The sequence below is a fragment of the Gymnodraco acuticeps genome, unplaced genomic scaffold (genome assembly GCF_902827175.1).
Source record: "Gymnodraco acuticeps unplaced genomic scaffold, fGymAcu1.1, whole genome shotgun sequence".
In the NCBI taxonomy this organism is placed as follows: Eukaryota; Metazoa; Chordata; class Actinopteri; order Perciformes; family Bathydraconidae; genus Gymnodraco; species Gymnodraco acuticeps.
The window spans coordinates 181,447-204,131 of NW_022992287.1; the positions used below are offsets into that span (position 1 = coordinate 181,447).

The 22,685-nt window shown below is 41.1% G+C and overlaps 1 protein-coding gene across 1 annotated transcript in view; it reads left to right on the top strand.

Moving 5' to 3' along the window:
• Positions 1-13,515: 13,515 nt before the first annotated feature.
• trak1a (trafficking protein, kinesin binding 1a) overlaps positions 13,516-22,685 on the top strand; it is a 42,088-nt gene continuing 32,918 nt past the window's right edge. The window contains 1 exon segment of the mRNA XM_034207647.1: positions 13,516-13,719. The gene's annotated coding sequence lies outside the window, so the exon portion shown is untranslated.

Here is a 22,685-nt window from a genome sequence, read left to right on the forward strand (position 1 = left end):
ACTCCGGATTTCTTCAGTTATAATTAAAGCTAAATCTACTCACTTAAGTCATTACATGTGTATTAAGAATATTCTTTATCTTTATTAAATATTTCTAGATACAGAACATTTAAGCAAGATGTCAATTGCACAGTATATGTTTATTTTATGTTAACTTGATAGCCTTCAAATGGTATATTCCTGCGTCGCTAGGATACAGGAGTGCATACAACAGACAGCGCATGGCCACAGCAATAATCACAATCAAAATTAATGTATGACATATTTAAAACCAGGGCCGGCCCTGCCTAACTATATTGAACATATGGATCTCAGTATGATTGAATTTACATTAAAGAGGCTTTTAGACTTTTAATATTTTCCAACATTTAACGGTATATGAATAACTTATTCACTTAATGTTACTACCTTTTGTAGTTAAAGCCTTCAGCAATGTTCAAATGTCCACTAAGTTTGATGGCTCCTTGTAAGTGTGGCCTGTGTGCAGCCTTAATTCGTACGAAGATTATGTCCATACAGAATTAGTAGAGAAACATGCTTCAATCCTGCCTGGGGTCCCCCACAAATCAATGTTCCACTTATGGAAAACACTGTCCCAGATAATGTAGAAACACGTAGAAATGCATGTAAGCATAGAGCTTTGAGGGTTTCAGGATTAGTCATTGACCCCAATCCTCCTGTATCTGGTTCTCCATTGTCTTTAGATTAACAGCATCTTGGTCTGCTGTCCTGCAGTTTTCACCCTTGTTGGATAGTAACAGAAGCCAGTTATGGAAAAAATGACATATATATATATATATATTTGTGTCATTTGTAGATAAACATATTGTGTTGTGTTTTTAGTGTATTCATTTTACCCTTTTTATTTGTAATATATTTGTTATAATAGTTAACGAATATTAGCACTAATTATTTATTTTTATTTTCTCTTACTCAATCAATCAATGTTTATTTATATAGCCCAATATCACAGATGTTACATTTGTCTCAGTGGACTTCACAGTTTGTACAAAATATCAGTATGACACCCTCTGTCCTTAGACCCTCACATCGTACAAGGAAAAACTTCCGGATAAAACCCACAGTTTTAAAGGGGAAAATGGGAGAAACCTCAGGGAGAGCAACAGAGGAGGGATCCCTCTCCCAGGACGGACAGACGTGCAATAGATGCCGTGTGTAAATTGAAAAGATAATATACTTACATTATATATATATATTATATATTTACTGTGTTTATTCATCAAGACACCACTTAATTTGTACATTCACTTAATGTGTATTCATCTTAACACATTCCTAGTATTCTGATTCTGTTGGAACTTGAATCTGTCACAGGATCTGCTGTAAAAAGGCCTGATCTATATTCAGGGATGCACATAACTTTGTTGCCCTGGTTCTCAAAGGAGCACCTGGAGATGTTGCTTGGTGCTCATCCTTAAAATGAAATAAATAAACCGGTCTTTATTTGTCAGACACACGGCACAGAACACACAGAGGTGAACACAGAACACACATGCAGAGGTGAACACAGAACACACATGCAGAGGTGAACACAGAACACACATGCAGATGCGAACACAAGACAACATTAGCACGACCAGTAATCCTACAAGCTGTCATCACTACCCTCCTGACTGTTCTCCTCACTGTCTTCCTCTCAGACATGGTAGCTGATGATGTAGGCCTACTACTTTCTCTCTGGTTGAGTCTGCGATTAGCTGCTTGCATCCACAAGTCAACAGCTGGGTTTGGGTCGAAAGTCCAGTTTTAAAAGGATATGTTTGGTTACTGTCCTATAGTATACATTGGAATGATTTCAAACCTGTTTATCCCAATAATTATAAAGGAGTGCCTTGATAATATGTGTTTACATAAATTGTGACCAAACCGTTTGAACTTAGACTAAAGTGAACTATCTAAACACTCAGAGTCCTTTACCTCACTGAGCTGTAGTTATCAGTCTCTCGGTCTGACTGGAGAGGACTCTCCCTCCACATCATTGTAGAAACATCTTCTTCTTATATCCGCAGCTAGCACCAGATTCTAATAACAACAGCGCCGGTACCGGTGCACCCTCCCTCGCACTTTGGCTGTGAGCTGCGGGCGCCAGATAAGCCAACATTCCCCATTTTCATCACTTACAGCGCCCATCGTACAGGGCAAATGAAACGTGTAACCGGGGTGAAAAGGGTGTTACATTTACTTAATTATGAATGTTGTTACATCAAGGCCGAAAATTAGGATGAGCACCAACGGTCAAAAATGTTTTTTTTCCCTCCCAGAACTACCAGCGCAGCGCCTCCACAGATCTGGCGCCCTAGGCGAAAATCAACGCCAGTGCGACGGGCCGGCCCTGAGTTCATATGCAACTCGCAAATATATTTATCTCTCTTCTCCCTTCTCTCTCCCTCTCTTCTCTCTTCCTCTCTCTCAATGTTGGTACGCAAATGCGCCTTTTTTCAAATGACCCGGTGCTCTTTTTTTTGGCCGAGGTGCGCATGCGCACGTGCGCACCAGTTATGTGCAGCCCTGTCTATATTTGATTACGTTATCCAGAGGACTCGGGTCTGTGCTGGAGAACATGTTTTAGAAGCGTTTTAGCCAGTAGAAATAGTGAGGATTCAGTATTCAAGTAGTTTCATCTTAACCCAACACCACTGAGAGTAACGTAGTCTTACGTTGTTTGGTCTATTTGAATATGTGTGTTGTCGTGACTTGTGAGTTTAACAGAACACTATTTTTTTTTAAACTTCAATGCAATTTATTTTGAAATTACAAACACCGGATGTTGATCTATATTTCGTCTGCCTTGACTCCTCACTACTCAGCAGCGTTGTTTCCATCAAGTTAGTCAGTCACCCCTGCAGAGGAAGCAAACAAAGCAAATTAAGTTTAGGGAAAAGAAACGGGGCTGAGTGTGAATACCTTTTTCTACACGTTTCTCCGTTCACTTAGTTTGTTGTTCTCCTGATAGTGATTTCACTTTCTGAGTCCGGTCTGTGTCGGGTCGAAGTCTGTTTCCCGTGGGGTGGGGGTGCACTCCGTGGTCTGAGTTGGGATTTAGTTAGGTTAGGCGTGTCAGCGATAACTGGGTATAGGTTATAGTTAAAGTGGTTGTCGGGTTAGACATTTCAAAAGACGACATGTTGTACTTGGGGGGACGGTTAGGTTCAGGTCAATGAAAGAGGAGCCTCATTCAATCTGGGGAACTGACTTCTACGCAACACCGGTCGCGTGGTAGCATTTTTGGATGCATCACATTGTCACACGCGAGCAGAGCCTCGTTGAGTAGTCTGTCGCCAGACACGGAAAACGGGATTATTCTAACTCGGCAGGGAAGTCTGCGCGATGTACTATAGAGGTAAGAAACTTTATTTAAACCTCTTGATTGATTTTTGTGTTACAATATGGGGGTAGTGGAGCAGGTGCAGCGCGCTACACGGTCTGAGACCTAGTGTTACTTGTAACGGTTTCTCATTAACTTAGTAAAAGGCATGTTTTAACCAAACGTCCATAAAACTCATTTGTCTTCATCGAATGTGTATTACTCAGCTGTGTAGCCTAATAGATGACCAATGTTAGGCATTTGTTCCGTGACAACAATCCGTTTGTCTGATGTGACGGCCTATCTCTGTTTTCTGCCCTCACTTTGACTCAGAAGTGAAAATGGCTCAGTGAGTTTGTCGCAGCTGCTTGTGGGCACGCTTGATGAGATCTTACTTAGCTAGGCCTAATCCTATCACAGTAAACCTGCCTCCACTCATTAAAAGTGACTCCATAAGCAGTCTGACAGAGTATCACATCTACCTCTCAGTGTTGACAAACTTGACACCATGCATTGTGATCTATTCTGGTTTTTGTTGTCTTCATTTACTGTATATCTGTTTCTTTTTTTCAAATGCAACTATATTGGGTCAAGTTAAACCAATTATCCAATATTGATTTCCTTCATTTAAACTTGAAATAGTTCTCAACATTTCCTTTCATCACAAATAAGGAAATTGAGATAATGCACCAGTTAAAGAAAGCTTTTGAAGCTTTACTAAAATGTGGAATTTATTTGATTATATTGGGGCTGCACAATAATACTGTTAATTCAGGGTGACAGTATGCAGGGGCCAGTGATTTCCCCTTTACTTCAGCTATACTCTGCTGAGGAGGAGGGTTTCTCAGTCCAATCCAGAGAAAGCTAAATAAGGTCCCAGTTGGTTTTTGCCAACTAACAGCACATGATCTGTGGAAGGCCTGCATACCATCTCACTGCTCAGACACACAGCTGGCCTCGCTGGTAACACACACACACACACACACACACACACACACACACACACACACACACACACACACACACACACACACACTTTCCAGAACGATCACACCAGGAGCTGGACCTGGTAGCTTCGAATTGTCCCACAGATAAAGCAACTGACCAGATGGGCTGTGGGGGGAGGGTGTTTGTTTAGGACCTCCTCTCTCTCTCTCTCTCCTCTCTCTCTCTCTCACTCACTCACTCACTCACTCACTCACTCACTCACTCACTCACTCACTCACTCACTCACTCACTCACAGCACACAACACTTAAAGTGATGACAAAATGGTGTGTGCTGCTGACTGTCAGGAAATACCCCATTTCAACAAAGGTGTGTATGTGTGTTTTTTTTACCCTGGCAAACCTGCTAAAAAAGTTAGAAACACACCTTCCCCATTGCCAATAGTCTGTTTTGTTTGTTTTGGTATTTCACAAAACGCACAAAAGTAGGGAAGTAAACAGTTTAGAAAGCCGTTTGGTTGTTACTCTTTATTTATATCTGTAAATTATTCAGTCTCCTTTAAAAAACTCGCCAACCTGATTTGTCTCAAAGACCAAGTACCTAGAAATGTGTCTGAGGTTGCTTTTATGTGTGAATGAGGCCATTAATATTAACTTCAAAGCTGTTTTTTTGCTCACTATCAATGTCGAGTAGCTTTGGTGATTTATAGCTTGCTGAGTTCCATGTTTTATAAAAAAAAACACTTTTTAGATGGAAAGACAATAGAGTAAATAGAGTAAAACGCAAACATAAGGGCTAGAGTGAGTTTGTGTTTGTAAGTTGAGGAGATTTTTTTCACTTGATACTAAAAGACAATAACACTGCAATTTATTCAGCTATTACAACAAAGTTACTAATACAGTCTCCAAGGTTGTCAGTTCTGTTAAACTAGCAGAAGTAAGAAACAATTCTTCACAAATCTCAAATCTTCATCTATCGTTATATCTCACCCTCCCTCTCTCCTCATTCTCATCTGTCTTTGTCCTGGGGTTAAAGGATTTCAGAAAGGATGGCTCACCTTCCTTAGACCCATCATGTGACTTAACTTCGAAATGTTCTGGCAGCTTCCTTCTCATTTCATCTTAACTTCTCTCTTTGTCTTCCTGTTTGTCTCTCCTTCCTGTTAAGACACTTAGGTGCTATTTACACGGGAACAAAACGGGTTGTATCCGCTACTTTTCTCTTTCGTATAGCCCGTTCGTTCACACGAGGCCGTAACGGAACCGCAGAAACGGACCCCTAAAACGATAACAGGTCCCAAGGTGGATAGATCTGCGGACGGAATGCTCTGGGGGGGCAAACGGCTCCGTGTGTATGTCCTATACGATAATTTTCCTGATAACAATCAAGCCATAGCCCCGCCTCTCCCCACCTCTGCTGCTCACAGATGATAGTGCAAAATCTACACCTCCTCTACCACAACCATCAGCGCGCGGGAAGGTATTTTGAGTGGGGGTGCTGCTGAGGTGCTGGACTCCAGTGAACACTATTACGGGCACTATAGAGCACGCACAAAAGCACTCCCCACACGCAAACACACAGTACACCCGCGACTGTTACAATGAAGGCTCGATAATCAGCTCACGGCATATAGGCAGGGGTAAAGTGCTATTTTTTTACGAGTGGGGAGCGGACCTCACCTCCTCTAGGGGGGTCCTCACCTCCTCTAGGTCCTCACCTCCTCTAGGGGGGTCCGGGGGGATGCTCCCCCGGGAAGATTTTTTTTAAATATTGAAGTTGAAAGCATCAATCTGGTGCACTTTGAGAGCAACATTAAGAGATCTATGGATACATCTCTCAACACCCAGATGAAACACAACTGTAAACAGATGTTCTTTTTCTTTATGGATATTTTACAAATCACTCTCCTTTCAAACTGTATTCTTGTTTTACTGCCATATAGTATTTCATAACTGTTTTTCCTTTATTCTCTTATTTTTTTTATAACGATAATGATCATATGAAGGTGTGCCGCGGAAATAATCTTTTGAATAATTTGTGATCAAACCGTTTGAGACCCACTGAGATAACTTAGACTAAAGTGAACTATCTAAACACACAGTCCTTTAGCTCACCTGAGCCTCTCAGTCTGAGAGGAGAGCTCTCCTTCAGCTTGTTGTGGAACAAACAGCTCCGTATGTCCATTAGTGCAGCTAGCTAACCAGATGCTAACAACACGGTCCCTGCTGCTGGCACCGGTCCCTCTCTCTCTCTCCCTTTCTCACACACATTAAATGCGCTATTTCCGCACACACACACACGCAGAGCCGAGCTTGAATGACACAAGCACACTTTTATTTCCATGCAACTCTCTGATTGGTCTGGTGTCTTCTTGCCTCTGTTGCATTCACCGAACACGGGAAATTACAGTCCTGCCGTCCTCTCTAGTGTCTTGATGAGGTTCACGTAAAGCACGGTTAATGTATTATATTATTGAGGTAGAATTGTCCGGGGCTACAGAAAAAACATTCGGGGCAGGCCAAAATATTATTTACCAACAATGTGGAATGTATTGGCTACATATTACACAGATTATGCACAGCGGGAGTAGCAATAACCGTCAAATAATAATTCAGACAAGGGAGCTCCGCACCCCCTGCCTGCCGCTAGGGGGTGCTGCAGCGCCCTCAGCACCCCCCCTTCCCACGCCCATGACCATCAGCAACAAGTGGACATGGAGAACTACATGTTGCTAAATCCACCGCGGAGAATAAACAGAAAGGCAACCATGCTCGGGGGTCTTCTTCGCTGCTTTTGGTGTATTTTGTGGCGGAAGTACAGCGCCACTTACATGCCCGGAATATGTACTACAGCATCTCCAGCGGTTCGATCGGTCTCGTGTGAAGGGACACGTTTATTGAGCCATATCTAGTGATGGCGAGATGAAGCCTTATGAAGCTTTGAAGCTTTCCACCAATTGGTTCGCAAAAGGGTTCATCTCATGAGGCTTCATCATGGGCTTCATTTGAACACAAACCCCCCTGTTGGTCAAAGTGTGTAAAACAGGCAGATTGGACATCTCAACAGTGTGCTCTCTCATACCGAGTTCCCAATGAGTAAAGCCTTAGAATACCTCTAAACAACGAACATTAAATCATATTTTCATGTTAACAATATTGTTTTTATTCCAGTTGAATGATTGTGATTGAAAAGCCTAAGGAGGCTGCTAAACATTGCAAAGAGGGATTTGTATTCCTTAATAATATTCGTAAACTTAACCATGTTGTAGCCTGAGAAAGGCTAAACCATATCAAAGAATACATTTATTAACTACATTATCTCATTTAGCTGTAGCTTTTATAAACAACAACAAATACGTATTGTTCAGTCGTTGAACCAGGGACCCTGCGGTCATGAGTCAACTGCTTTCCAGCTGAGCCACAGCACACACACTAAAGCTCCCTTAAAACACTGTAACATATGTATTCCTGTATTTATTGATGTTTTTATTCCTATATTTATTTATGCTTGTATCTATTTATACTTATGACATGTTCCGACCTCTATATAAGTGAGGGTCTGAGCTCTCTTGATTCCATCGTGTCACCGGGCCCGGGTACAGGAGGGGTAATATGGTTCTTATTATACATCCATGGGTATTATGAGCGTTGTGGTTCAACGGTTCAAGCGATCTGAATCGCTTCCTGAAGCAGTCACGTGGTATCGACAGGCAGCGAGGCTTCGTTTGTCATCGATGACGTCACTGGCCCAAAACGATACAAGCCTCGATACAAGCTTCACAAAAAGCTTCTGGGATTACTCGACACACGCTCCGAAGCCTCGGCGCAATACGTAACATCACTAGCCATATCCGTGTGAACGGAAGACTTTTTTTATATCGAATTTGTTTAGTTTGCGTTCCCGTGTAAATGGGGCCTTAAAGTGAGACCATGCGTGTCTCAGAAATGGTATCATATCTCTTTTGCCCGACTAAAAACTTGTTAGATTTTTGTTGTAGGATAAAGAACTTGTTGCCACGTGCCTTTGAGTGACATGGAGGAAGTATATTGGATGAAGGGAATGCTCATTTTTTTTAAACAAGTCAAATCACTTAGGCAACTTGTATTAAAAAAAAATGCTTTAGAGATTAAAGTAGGGAGACTTTGCATCAGATACACCAGTGATTGTAGTTTACAGTGAATAGGTGGTACCTGGCATTTATTTATCTTGACAGTGAAGAATAATGATCAGTAATTGTGGCTCATTGCTGTGAAACTGGCATGTAATCGTATTAATCCCTCATTAAAATATATAGTCAAAGACCCTGTAAACACACAGGTGTTTTCACTTATCAGCTGACTGTTGTTTGCCAGGTGAGAGATATTTCATCAATCTCTGTCTGTTCGGGAGGTCATCTAATCAGTGAAAGTGAAAACACCTTCAGGTGGGTGTTCTGAAGGTGTGAAGGACCTATTAATGTTTAGCTTTTGATAGAACACTTTTCTTTCACACTGTTATAAACCGCTTTGAACCTATGTACCAATAATGACGATCAAATGAGACTAAAGGGCACTAAATAATCTAAAACTTGTATCAACCATTGCAACTGATTTTACAATTTAAACCACATGTGGCAATGATGGGACATTGTATAGACCATAATGGTCTACCAGAAAACAATACAACTACTAATAACATCTATCAGTTTTGAAGATGACAATTTGGCCAATGTTTGTTTGCCAAAATACAGTATGTCTTATTTATCTATATAAATGTAGTTTAATGTATACATGTCCAAACCTCACGGCATTTAAATGCAACCCAATAGAAGGACATGCACCCCTCGGAAGTCACAACATTATGTTATATTAAAATAATAAGCAAAAACCAAAATCGTCCCCTCTGCCCATCTTGTACAAGATAGCCTGACGACTTGAAAGAAGAGCAAAGAGTAACATAGAGAAAGAGACATTCATACATGTTGGCTTGTGTTTATAGCAGGGCCCCTCTTTTTCTTGGTGAGTATACAATTAAAGACATTGTAAGCTGAATGTCAATGAGAGAGAGAGACGTTCTCATGAATGAATGGAACCAGGCAAAGTTATAGTGATGCATAACATTACCAAGCAACTAAGCAAGGTTTTTCTGTCACTTCCTAGCTCTGTATAACCAATTTATTTTGGGACTTTGATCTCATATCAATCTTACTTTTACTCCCAAATACAAATATTGATTGTATTTCTGGTCAAACAGAGGAGTATTGATCAGATCCATTGATCATAAAGTGGCCGACAGGAAGGGTGGCAGCCTGGACTGACCTTCATTCAAAGACTCAGTCAATCATGCTGTTGGATTTCTACTCAGTTTTTGGGTGAAAATCATTCTTAAACACATAAAATAACGGTTGTGTGATCTTACCTAACCAGTTCTTAAAAGTGTTACTGCAAGTTAAAGTACTATGACATTTCCATATTCTAGATATTTATCTTTGGTAATATGTTAAATCTATAGTCGGGTGAGCTGACAGAAGGTGCTTGCAAGACTGAGGGGCTTTCCTACAGTCTGATTGGAGACAAAAGACTGAGGGTAAAATAAAACCAAACCCTTTCGACCTAGAGGGAATTAAAGAGAAATTCGAGCCCAGGGTGGACCCATCAGGTCAGGGCGTTGTAACCCTCTAGCTTAAGGCTGAGAATAATAACATGTACACTTTAACCCTTTAATCAAACAGTACCGTAACCTTTTTATACTGTATAATTACACTGTTTCTGTAAACAGGACTATATTGACATTGCGGTTATCAGCAGCAAGCAATGTCTGCTCTCCTGGTCGCTGTGTCAATTTCTCATAAATGTTTGTTTTATGGCAGGAGAGGTTCATAACTTCATATGTTGGTCTTCTCACCATGGTGATTTTATAGGGGCTGTTTTTACATGACTTTACTACTGAGTGGGAATATGGAGCCTCTGTCACCATTACACTCTGACCTGTTCCTCAGGGCAGACAGGAACGTTTAAAGAAGTTCCAAGTTTTGAAAGGAAGTCGTTTATGGTGTTTCCTGCTCCAGCTTATAGCCAGTCAGTCACAGCATGGCTGGCAGACAGATGATCACTATAAACTGTTATCCATCAGCATGTCCTTTTATCCCATTAGCCAGGAGCACACATGCTTATTGAACAGTAGTACTCTAACTCGGAGTAATCTAAAGTATTAGCTATTGTAAGTACGGAAACCCCCTCTAGCAAGGACAGACATCAGCACTAAGCTGCTAAAAAGTGCTGCAGAGGCACAGTTTGTGAATTGGTGTTTGACTGCATTAGCACCCAGCAGCAGACAGGCTAATGTTTACAACTTTTCGGCATCTGGCTACAAACAGTACGCCCAGGCTAATTTATAAGATCTAATGCCACATTTGTGCTGTACTGCACTTCTACTTCAGGTTAAACTGCTACCAACTGTTAGATGTGGTATGTCTTCTCTGTTAATAGACAATACATTAAGGTGTACAAATTGCTTCCACACATATTGCTGTGTTGTGTTAATCAGTCTACTTTCTTGCAGAGGATTGCAGAAGGACATTTTGGCATTTGTTGCATATATCAGCATGCATTTCACTTTCACTGCCGCACAGCTTCAGCGCCCTTCGTCACTTTTTCAACGCTATTGCGGTATATGGAAAAATAAATATCATACGGTATAAAGCTCACAGTATTCGGTAGGAAATTGTATACCGCCCAGCACTAGTTGTTAGTGCTGTTTCTGACAGAGGTTTGGGTGGTGCAGCATTGGTTTTCTTTAAGAGTGTCACAAGGAGCTGGGAATGAATGTCTGTGGTCTGTGATGGAATGGCCATATTGTTATGGTTAAAGAACATTCAGGAGTAACTGATTAACACAATCATTGAGAAATCAGCTGTGTCTTCATGCCCTACACCAGTTCAGAAATGAGTTACAACAACCAGACACATTTAAAGGGTTGGACAAATTTCCTTGCCCATGAAACATTTAAAAACATGAACTTGCTGTTACTGTTGTGGTTGAGCACCAGCTCCGTTAGTCCATTCAAATCTTCCACTTCCTCTAAACTCAACCCCCCCTGTGACTGTGAGCCCTGCCGGAGGACAGTACAGGGAGGGGGGAATGTTGTGGCCATAATACTTTTAGATACTGGTGTAGTTGATCATGGTAGTGCTGAACTTTAATTTGGAAATAATAAATAAATATCTGGTGAACATTGCTGCAGCTATAATGACATCATTCATTTAGGGCACTGGCTTAAAAGGAGTTCTGTTCAAAGAGCCTCTTTATTACTTTGGAAAAGCTTTATTTGCAGTCATATTAGGTTTTCAGATCTTGTTTCTGACATGTTCTAGCCCCGTAACCATCAGGACTTTTGTTTCAGTCCATGAAGACTCCTGACGTGTAAAAAAAAACATGTCATTGCAGCCTGTCATATGTTCTGCAGTTACTCTTTTGGCTTGTTGTCATTAGCAACAGTGTTTGCATGTGCTTCCCTCCTAAATAATGGAAACGGTATGACCTCAATTCTACTTCCCACAAGGCACCAGGATCTGAGTCAATATGTCGAAGAAGAGGCTGGGTTAGAAAAAAAACCATCTAAAACAGGAGGGGAAGATGGACATAGAAAGTAACACTGTGTGTGTGTGTGTGTGTGTGTGTGTGTGTGTGTGTGTGTGTGTGTGTGTGTGTGTGTGTGTGTGTGTGTGTGTGTGTGTGTGTGGTGTGTGTGTGTGTGTGTGTGTGTGTGTGTGTGTGTGTGTGTGTGTGTGTGTGTGTGTGTGTGTGTGTGTGTGTGTGTGTGTGTGTGTGTGTGTGTGTGTGTGTGTGTGTGTGTGTGTGTGTGTGTGTGTGTGTGTGTGTGTGTGTGTGTGTGTGTGTGTGTGTGTGTGTGTGTGTGTGTGTGTGTGTGTGTGTGTGTGTGTGTGTGTGTGTGTGTGTGTGTGTGTGTGTGTGTGTGTGTGTGTGTGTGTGTGTGTGTGTGTGTGTGTGTGTGTGTGTGTGTGTGTGTGTGTGTAGTTTAAAAGTCTCAAAAATGCTACAACTACTGTCACAAACTGGATGAATGTGAAGTATTTTGTTAAAGGAAGATGAAAGCTTAATTAAGGAGCACTATTGGAGTGACTTTGATGGTTATTGGACTCAGGATTAATTCATTTGGATTCCCGCTGTATGAAGAAAATACAGGGTGGCGCAAGTAAAACAATTCACAAGTGGATGAAACTGTTTAAAACACATGCTCAAAGTAAGCCGGATGTTGCCGATGTGTTTATGTGGATTCAAAAGTCGTAAATAATCTACAAAATGGAGGAGACCGATCTGATCGGAGCAACTGTGACAAATAATCCAACTGAAACCGGCATGGCCAATGACTATGTTTTTAAAATGTGCTTATCCAGACAAGCCTGGTTTGGACACTTTACGGGCAGAAGAAACATTTCTATTAAAGAAAGAATTATACATTTCTGTCTTTTTATGCCTTTAATACTAACTTGAATATTAAGGTATTCAAATTAATTAATCAATTGTTTTTTATATTTTATTGTAATGTAGAGACAAGGCTTTTAGTGACAATCATGTATTGCCTTACAATTATGTGTAAAAAAAAAAGGCTAAATATGATATTTATATTTGGCCTCAAATCATCTGAGGCCTGGCGCCCCTCCCTGTGATCTTTGGTGCCCACTGCTCTAAGGTAATAATAAAAAGGAGTAGTTTATTAGGGGCAACGGTGTTGATTAGACTAAATGCTGTGGTCATTTGAGTCTGTATCATTGCTATTGTATGGTTTTGCAAGGTTTTTCTAATATTTTGTCCATCTCCTTTTTTGTGATAGTAGGGCTGAAATTATTTGCCAAATGAATTAATTCATATATTTGGAACAAAAAAATAATTGGGACCTTTTTTGATGATTGAACCTGTTTCTGTTCTGTTATCCTATATCCATAGGATATGTGTTTTAATTCATATATTCAACTTATGAAAGCTTACGATACATTATGTTCTTCTTTCTTCTACTTTTATTTTGAATCTTTCTTAATTTTTTAGCCATGTTTTTGCTTATTTTAAACGGGTAATTTAAGTCTTCTCTTATTGACTATCTCTCTTTTATTCTCTTACAGGTATGCAGTGATTTACCTCCGTACATCCAAGTGTGTGGTTCTGCTTCTTGTCCCATTCCTGTCTTGGCAAGTCTTGTCCATGGCTGGTCCTGTTTTTAATCGGTAACCATCCAGCGTCAAGCTGGACTCGAAGACGTCACCTCCCCTCACCTGCTCCTTTGCCCCGCCCCCTCAAAAGTCTTCAGATCAAACAGCGCGGCTCCACGACTCTGGGCTCCGATTGGCAAGTGAAGAGGAGGAGGAAGAGGAGGAGTATGTCATTGAATCAAGTCGACCCGGTACAAGACAGGAGTTCACAGCCACCTACAGAGATGCAGAAACCATTACTGGTAAGAATACGTTATAACCTTTTGTAGACAAAACTTGCTGGAATCCATTTGGCAGTGTTAAATTGCACTAGATCAGGGGTGCCCAACCAGTCGATCGCGAGATGTGTCTAAAAATAGAACAACAATATTCTGTTTTATCGTTAATGTCCTATAACATAATCTTCCTGTGCCAGAATAATGTACTTGAACGCATCAAAGCTTTGTGATTGGCCGGCGTGACCCCATGTGTCGGGGCGTGGCTGGTGGGCAGTGGGCACTATTTCGCTGACGTTGTCCGTGTCAACAGGAGTGACAGTCCGCACACACACAAGACCGCAATTATGGCAGAAGCAAAAAAGCCCAAAATATATCATTTTCACTCCGAGTGGGAAGATGATTATTTTTGTATCTATTCCAATTCAAAGTCCAATGCGAGCGTGGCTTTATTCTTTCACACACACATACGGGTATTGGGCCGAGGGCGACACCGTACTTCCGGTATCCGCCGTTTTACGCGAGGTGCAAGCAGGCCAAGGGTTTAGCCGTACACCGTCTAGGTGTTGCTAAGCTTCCTGTACTGAATATCATAGTCTATTGCCTTAATCAATATCTAGTCAACTCTAAAATACCACATATGCAATGGCATGATAATATTATTGTGACAAGTGGGGTATTCACCTGGTGTTTCCAGAAATTAGACGTAGATGCAGCCAAAATCGACGTTTTTCCATACATCTGCAGGCAGTCCGTAAGGGCAATCCGACAACCCACACAGCTCTAGTTTACGCTGGTAACCACCTAGAGCACACCCCTCAAGTCCAGAGATGTAATCCGAAGACATGCAGCGATTTCTTCGGTCGTTAATTCAGAAAAAAAAACTAGTGCGCTCTGCCTTGCTACATTACCTAGCTGTTTATATTTGCACTTCCAGGATATTTGCACCTCCATGAAAATGGCGTATTTATATATATATATATATATATATATATATATATATATGGCGCGTGTTGCATTGTGGGTAGCTCGTGACGTCACTGTGTGTGAAAAAATCGAAGAAGGGTAATTTAGGAGTGGCATTTCAAAACAGTGCACAAACGCTACGAGACGGAACTCCCTCCTAATTCTGCCCTACGCTCCCAAAAGGGGAGGGGCCTGAAAGGACAGCTAAATGCACAGCAGTCCATTTTCACCAGGCCCTAACAACAAGAGCAAGGCTGCTACCATAGCATCTTATCGCAATCAGTCACGTTCTTGAGAAACACATGAAGTCTTTCAAAGACGGCGAAGTTGTGTAATAAAAATAACAGTAGCATTTCAACAGGTTTTTGATATAATAAAAACTCAAGTTGGATACCGTTATTAATCAGCTGTAAGTTTTAGTTTGTTTGAACTTATTCATTATAATTATTGTACAAAATGGTATAAGAATGCAAACTTAAATTGATTATAGTCTATCATCAATTCAGGTTAAGAAACTAGTGTTGCTTGCATCCTATTTTAAATGCATTTATTTTTATAATCTACTAAAATGCAACAAAAAAGGGTTTGATTCTATTAATTTTGTCTTTTTTATTGCACTGTTGCAGCAGATTCCTGTGTAGCTTCAGATCTGAGTTGTCTTATTAGTAAGCCTAATTTATACTGCAACACTATTTTTATATAATGGCAAAGAAAGGGTTCAGAGTCTTTTATTTTTTCCCTGTGTCATATGTGGCCGCACTGTTCAATGTTTCTTGAAAACATTACCCACTGTAGTATGTGACCTGTGAATACACTCCAACTCTGTATCAACAACACTGTTGTGTAACTTCAGTTAAATACTTGTATGTGTGTAGATTAGAAAGAGGTAAGATAAAGGATCTGCAGTATTTTATGAAGTATTAATCGTACAAAGGTCAGTTTTATACAAGTAGAAGTGTGTATTTACCTGGTAGTAGGCTGTCAGTAATGGCTACGCCTCTCTATTTGGACTGGTAGATCTCGGCAGACTGGCAACTTTAAAAGTAGCTCTCGGTCCAAAAAAGGTTGGGCACCCCTGCTCTATGCATTCATATATAATGCAGCTGTCAAATATGCCCTCCTAGTAAATATCCATCTTGTAGTATGGTCTGAGTCAATACAATAGGGTTGGTTATTAAATAAGTTTTCAACCTAATTAAAAACCTCTAAGAATTCAAGTTTACTATGAGTAATTGTGATGGTCAGTTTGTGGTCTATTTTGGATAAAGTGAGACTGAGGCATGTGGAGCTGTGAGAAAGGGTCACTCTCTGACCCTTTTTCTAATGTCACATCCTGTCAGTGAAGCAGCTCCAGGGGACCTCAGCTCTGTGTACAAGCCAGCATGTGAGAGGAGCTCCCAGTGGAGGGTCTCCATTAGCTCTTTCACTCATCTCCCCTCCTCCGCTTATCTTTCTCTCCGAGCCAGCAGCGAGACACTCATGTTTTGTCCTCAGTGATCACAATTTAGCTCTGCCGTGGCCCAACTCATTGTGACCAAGTTTCTGACGGACTCTTAACTATTAAAGTGTATTAAAGTCCCTTTTGTAATGCTGTCCTAATCATGCAACAGCCTATATTGTCCCAAACTCGATTTGAAACAAACCCTGATGACAGGAAAACATAAGGAAAAAAAAACGTTTGACAGACTACATTAGAATGTAGTACTACAAACACACTAAGAGACAAGTTGTCTTGTGATGAGACTTTAAGGACAACTCCTAAGTTTCAGCAGTGCTCAGACTCAATTTAGCAAGACGTTTCAGACCTTGAGAAACTGTAAGGAATGGGGCCCGGGGGAAGGGAAAGGGAGCCTTAATACAACTTGGCCTCAAGCCACATCAACAAGGCCATGAGGCTTGCCATGCATTGTACAACACCAGACTAATGGGTCGGTTGAACAGTGATTGAGACTCTTGCCGTTTCTTACACACAACAGGAAAATAGTTTCCTTCTAAGGTTTCCTGTAGCACAGGGGTTCCCAACCTTTTTTCCCAAGAGCCCCCCCAAATGACTCCTGTTGGAAGTTGCGCCCCCCCCCCCCCCACACACACACACTTCTACGGGCAGAAGAATCATTTCTATTAAGGAAAAAATTATACATTTCTGTCTTTTTATGCCTTTAATAGCTACTAACTTGAATTTTTATTAAAATTCATTAATCAATTATTTGTTATATTGTAATGCAGAGACAAGGCTTTTAGCGACAATCATTTATTGCGTTACAATTATATAATTTTTTTAAATGAAGAAAAAGTCTAAATATGATATTTGGCCTCAAATCATCTGAGGCCTGGCGCCCCCCCTGTGATCTTTGGCGCCCCCCCAGGTTGGGAACCACTGCTGTAGCACACACCCTCCTACCCCTTACCATGACCTTAGTTCCTTGTATTATTTGAACACAAAGTGGAAAAACGGCATTTAAAATTCTAGAGCTTCTGTTGTTTCTCCCCTTAAACACTCAGAAATGTCTCTCTTCTGTCTGTACATCTATTTAGTATCACATTTATTTTCACAAGGTCCTACTGGGCTGCAGCCTACAGTGGTTAAGAGCCTGGATGCTCTCTGGAAAGGTCATCAGTCTATCACAGAGCTACATTCACTACAGGCAGTTCAGAGTTGTCAGGTCACCAATTGGAGGACACCAGAGCACCCAGATGTCCTGTCTTGTTTCCTTCTAGATGGAGACGCTGAAGTTTAGCACAGCAGTAGTTTTGCAAGAGCTTCTTCATGGGAAGCTAAATGTTGTGTGTAGATGTGTGGAGTCCATGCACTGGAAAGGGCGCTAACAGTTTTGATGGGCTCTGGATTAGTGCATTTATGGCTACTTCCTACTGCATGCTGTTCTCCCATGATTAAATAAGCAGGTGGAGGACAAAGTATAAGGAACACTGTATTGTCGTGACAAGTACAGTAGCCTTGAAGCTTGTTTTGAAGCTTATTACTTCAAGTCTCAAGTGTAAGATACCTTTTGTAGGAAATGTTTGCGCCTGTGTTGCATTATATTGTTAGGCTGTAACTAACAATTATGTATACCATCAATTACCAGCCACATTTATCGTTAGGTCAATACCATGTCAGAAAATAGTGCAAAAAGTCAGTTTCTTAAAATCCAAGGTAATGTCTTTAATTATCTCTTGTTTTACTCAAAACAGATTGGTTAAAAAAAAACAGATGCATAGGGAATTCTACATATTTGAGGCTTTTAACCTTATTTTCCCAGAATGACAATTTCCTTTAATGATTAATAGATTATCAAAATCATGATAATATTTCTTACAATCTACAAATCAGTTATTAGCTGAACCTGGGAGAAAAATGTAATTGCATCACAGTCTCCGTTTCACTTTTGCCTGTCTTTGGTTCTGATACTGTCAAGATGTCCAGGTTAATGTTGTGTGTCTTTGTTTTAATGTAGTATTCTATGACAATATTCTGATCTCCTAAAGATTTGAATGTGGTAGTTTCATTTCCTTTCCCGTGACTTCAACCTGGCATTATCAGTCAGACAGACCAGTGTTTCCCCTACCATTGTCTTGGCGCTGCGCCCCTCCAACGGAGCCCCACCAACGGAGCCCCGCCAACGGAGCCCCGCACCCCCCTGAAATTCAAGGTGTTAAAAAAAATTGTTTTATATATATATATAGCACCAAATTGCAACTAATCTATATCTACTGTCACTTTTCACATTGAACATGTGCTCTTTTATTAAATAAACTAAACACTTTCATTTTAAGTTGTGAGTTTAGTGTTTTTGACCCTAAGAAACACTGATGCATTAATCAATAACAATAATCCACAGCTCCTCTCTCTGCTCCAGAGGATTTAAAAAAAATATATCCCCCCCCCAAGCAGTAAACCTAGGGGTAACACTGCAGACTGAACAGACACAGATTGGTACATGCTAGTGCAACAGCTAAACGGGTACATTTTCTAAATCAGATGGTGAAATACCATGCTGTTGTAATATATTCTGTAGTCATTTGTCTTTAACACTATCATCATTTAAGGGCAGTACAGTGGAGCAGGATGGATGAGTGCTGCCATCTGCTGGTATGGAAGTTTACAAAAAAATCAACATGTTTCGTTATCACCTGTTGTATTTTACGTTTTTACTTCTTTCCCATCATTCTTTGTCAGTCACGTCTGCTGCCTAAAATACTAGTTGAATACTTCCCTGCCAAGAAAGAAAGAAAGTGTGTGTGTGTGTGTGTGTGTGTGTGTGTGTGTGTGTGTGTGTGTGTGTGTGTGTGTGTGTGTGTGTGGTGTGTGTGTGTGTGTGTGTGTGTGTGTGTGTGTGTGTGTGTGTGTGTGTGTGTGTGTGTGTGTGTGTGTGTGTGTGTGTGTGTGTGTGTGTGTGTGTGTGTGTGTGTGTGTGTGTGTGTGTGTGTGTGTGTGTGTGTGTGTGTGTGTGTGTGTGTGTGTGTGTGTGTGTGTGTGTGTGTGTGTGTGTGTGTGTGTGTGTGTGTGTGTGTGTGTGTGTGTGTGTGTGTGTGCGGTATAATTTCACTAAGCTTTGAGGATGAATGAACACAAAAAGCTGAATAGAGTAGCTCATTGCTATGGGGCAGTTCCTGGGCGTGGGGTTAATTCTCCATGGTTACCAGCCAGCAGTGATGTAAGGAGTTGAGTAACTGTGGAAATTATTATGGGATGCTGGTTAGGAGAGAGAGAGAGGGATAGAGAGAGAGAGATCAGGAGCCTACAGGCAGAGAACTGGAAAGAGACTCAAGCAAAGTTACGTAAGTGGTCAAACGGAGAAAAATCCAAATAGCTGGGTCTGCTTCCTGACTCATCAAACCACGGCAGGCGAAAAACCTCCATTGTGCTGTAAAGCTCAGAGCACAGCTTCACACACACACACACACACACACACACACACACACACACACACACACACACACACACACACACACACACACACACACACACACACACACACACACACACACACACACACACAGTAGAGACGGAGCCAGAAACATGTCTTAATGTTTGACGTGTGTGGAGAAATTAGCAATTGTAGCTTGTTCGTTCATGCTGTTGAGTTTATGGGAGGAGTGCAGTCCTTTTTGTAGGATTTTGAATAATCTTTGTGTCTGTTATGACACGCTGACAGTATTTCCATGGATACAGAGTTTTTTTTGAACAAAAAAGGCTGAACCATCCAATGAATAACTAAGAGCAAGGACAGTGGCTAGCTCCGCACTTCACTGAGCAGGCTGAATGGGGAAATTATTTAGTGTAATGATCGGATTATAACAAATCAAAATACTTGGGGAGTTTGTGATAAAGTCATACAGTCATTCAGTTTCTGTCTTTGTTACCTGGCTCATAAAGGTGGTGTTGTTAGCATGTGACGTTTCCTGTTTACATATCCGATACAACCACATGTCCTGTCATGTCCATGCCTCCTTTCGACCTCTTGAATCGGTCTTATTTTACATAATATGAGCTTGTTACTACAACAATTGTAAAAAAAAAAATACAAGTTGTCGACCAAAATAATTGCCAGCAAGTTTAAGCACATACTCACAAAGGATTTCTTAACATCTGCATCAGGATTTGTGCAACTGAAGGATAATTAGTGGTAATTATTATTTTACAAGTGTAGACAAGAAGGACATTCTTACTGGACTCTAAGCTTTATTGGGTTAGTGACATTTAAACACCTTGGTACGGTCCCCCACACGTAGACCTTTTAGCTGCCAGTGATATTTGACCACGTTGACGTACTCTCCTGTATTTCATTCACTTAACCTCTGTGACCAGCGGCAGCTTTCAACTGTCGCCCGGTCTAATTCTGGACAGGGTTGTGCTGCAGCTCTATAAGAACAGTACTGAGGTATTTGTTTGAATGGCTCCAATGGGGGACGTGTTAGTGGATTCAAGTTCATAGTCAGGCCATTCTTTTTATTGACTTTTGTCATGATATGTACTAAGGTTGTGTGGAAAGCAGCATGCTCATACAGTGCCGGATTCAAACAATTCAAAATGTGTTTTTCATAGATTGAATCCTTTTAAAGAAGACCTTCTCTCAAGGAATCCTTTCAAAAATATTTGAACAACAGAATTCTTCACATTCACATTAGTCAGAATAATTCTCTGGATTGTCGTTGTCGCTATGCTTTCTGTCCTTTAGCTTCTACTAATTTTGCATCTGGTACCTTGTCTGTATCTATTGTCTGTGTTAATACCCAGCGGTGGTGGATGAATCCAAGCACAAGTTAATTAAAGAATAGGTACCCAACATTTCTAAAATACAACCTTTTAGTCATCTACCATTACTTTGCAATAATATGAAATGTATGAACTTGATATACCCAACCTATTTAAACAGGATGTTTTGTAACTAATAATTATAAACTGATTAGTGTAGTTTCCAAGCTTAAAAACAAACTCACTTATCAGGTGCATTTGATTGCAAAACACACTGGGATCTGTAGGATTACAAAGAGAAAACTGAGTGGGTTTTTGGCAGTTCTTCTGCTGCAGCTTTGCTTGTGTTGTGGGTGTGATTACGGCTTTAAATGGGCTGGATCCGTCACATGACCTGTTGATCCCGCAGTTATAAAGAGTTTTCATTCTCTACTTCATTAGTATCTCTCATCAGGTATGAGTCTCTACATGTACCTTTTTAAATAGACTGTGGGGCAGCTAGGAAGACAAACAGTTACAGGAGCAGCTTCAGGCCTGCTGCTAAAGTGTTTATACTGGAGCAGCAGAGAGAGAGAGAGAGAGAGAGAGAGAGAGAGAGAGAGAGGGAGAGAGAGAGAGAGTGTGTGTGTGTGACTGTGTGTACAGCCCAAAGGAAGAGTCCAGCTGGGCTGTCAGAGAGGAAGAGAGAGGGGGTGGGGGGCAAGCTGCAGGGCGGGCCATGTGGCTATCGTCATTGGCATGTCAGGCATGACGAACCAGTTTGGCTCGGGTCTCTTCTCCTCTTAACTCCTCCCTCCCTCTGTTCCTGTCTTTCTCTCTCTGTCTCTTCAACCCAATGCCGTCCTCTAAAACTTTTAGCACCCTCTCTCTCTAGTTCTTCCGGCCTCTCACCCTCCCAACAATCTTTCTCTTTCTCTCCCTCCTCTCCGGGTTACTTCTTGCGACCTTGCCTTCTCCCCGTTCAGTGGAAAATGTGATTGGGGGGCAGTAACGTTGGTGGTTGTCGGGCTTCAGGCACCATGAGTGAGTACACTGTGCACAGCGTGGGTTTCTGACAGTTTTCAGCTAGTCACGAGTCTGGCTAAGACACGGTGACACAGAGCTTATCTCGCTGCCTCTGTGTTCCCTTTGTTTGTCTGGGAATCAGATGTTGTGAAGTTAACGGAGCTACAGGGATTCGGTTAACATGTTAACTGTTGTGCTGTCATGTTAAATAACCTTAAAGCTTATCAGAGAACATACAACTTTAAACTCTACATGATCTGTTTAAGGAGATGTTTGTAAAGGTTTATAATAAGTGTATTGTAGAAAGGTCAACTTGGCTCTGTAACTATCTCTTGCCTTACCCACTGTACTGTTATAGTTGACAGGAGGCAGCCATGTTGGACAAAAGAGGTATTGGACTTTACATTTGTACTTCAGTTTAGCAACATTTTAACAACATGAATCAAGCCTGTGTGCTTCTACAGTATAACAATTCTTGTCTTAATTAACCTAGTTTTGATTCTCACTCAGTCCAGTGATACTTTATGTGCAGTGTTGCTACAAGTGTGGGTTAACTGTTAGGAGGCAAGTAAGCAAGTTCTGTTTAACCACAAGCACTATTTGTATGTTTTTATTCATATCTTTAAACCAATTTCTTTGTCTTTTTGGATTATGATAAGTACATTTCTAGTGCTTAGCCCACATAATGCCTTGATCTCTTGAATTTGACACTTGTCTCTTTCTCACTCTGTGTCCTCTGCACAGGTTGACATGTGTGTTTCTGCTCATATTGACAGTAGTCTATTCTTGCACTTGAACTTTCTTTCTCTGGTGGCTGCTAGCTGCT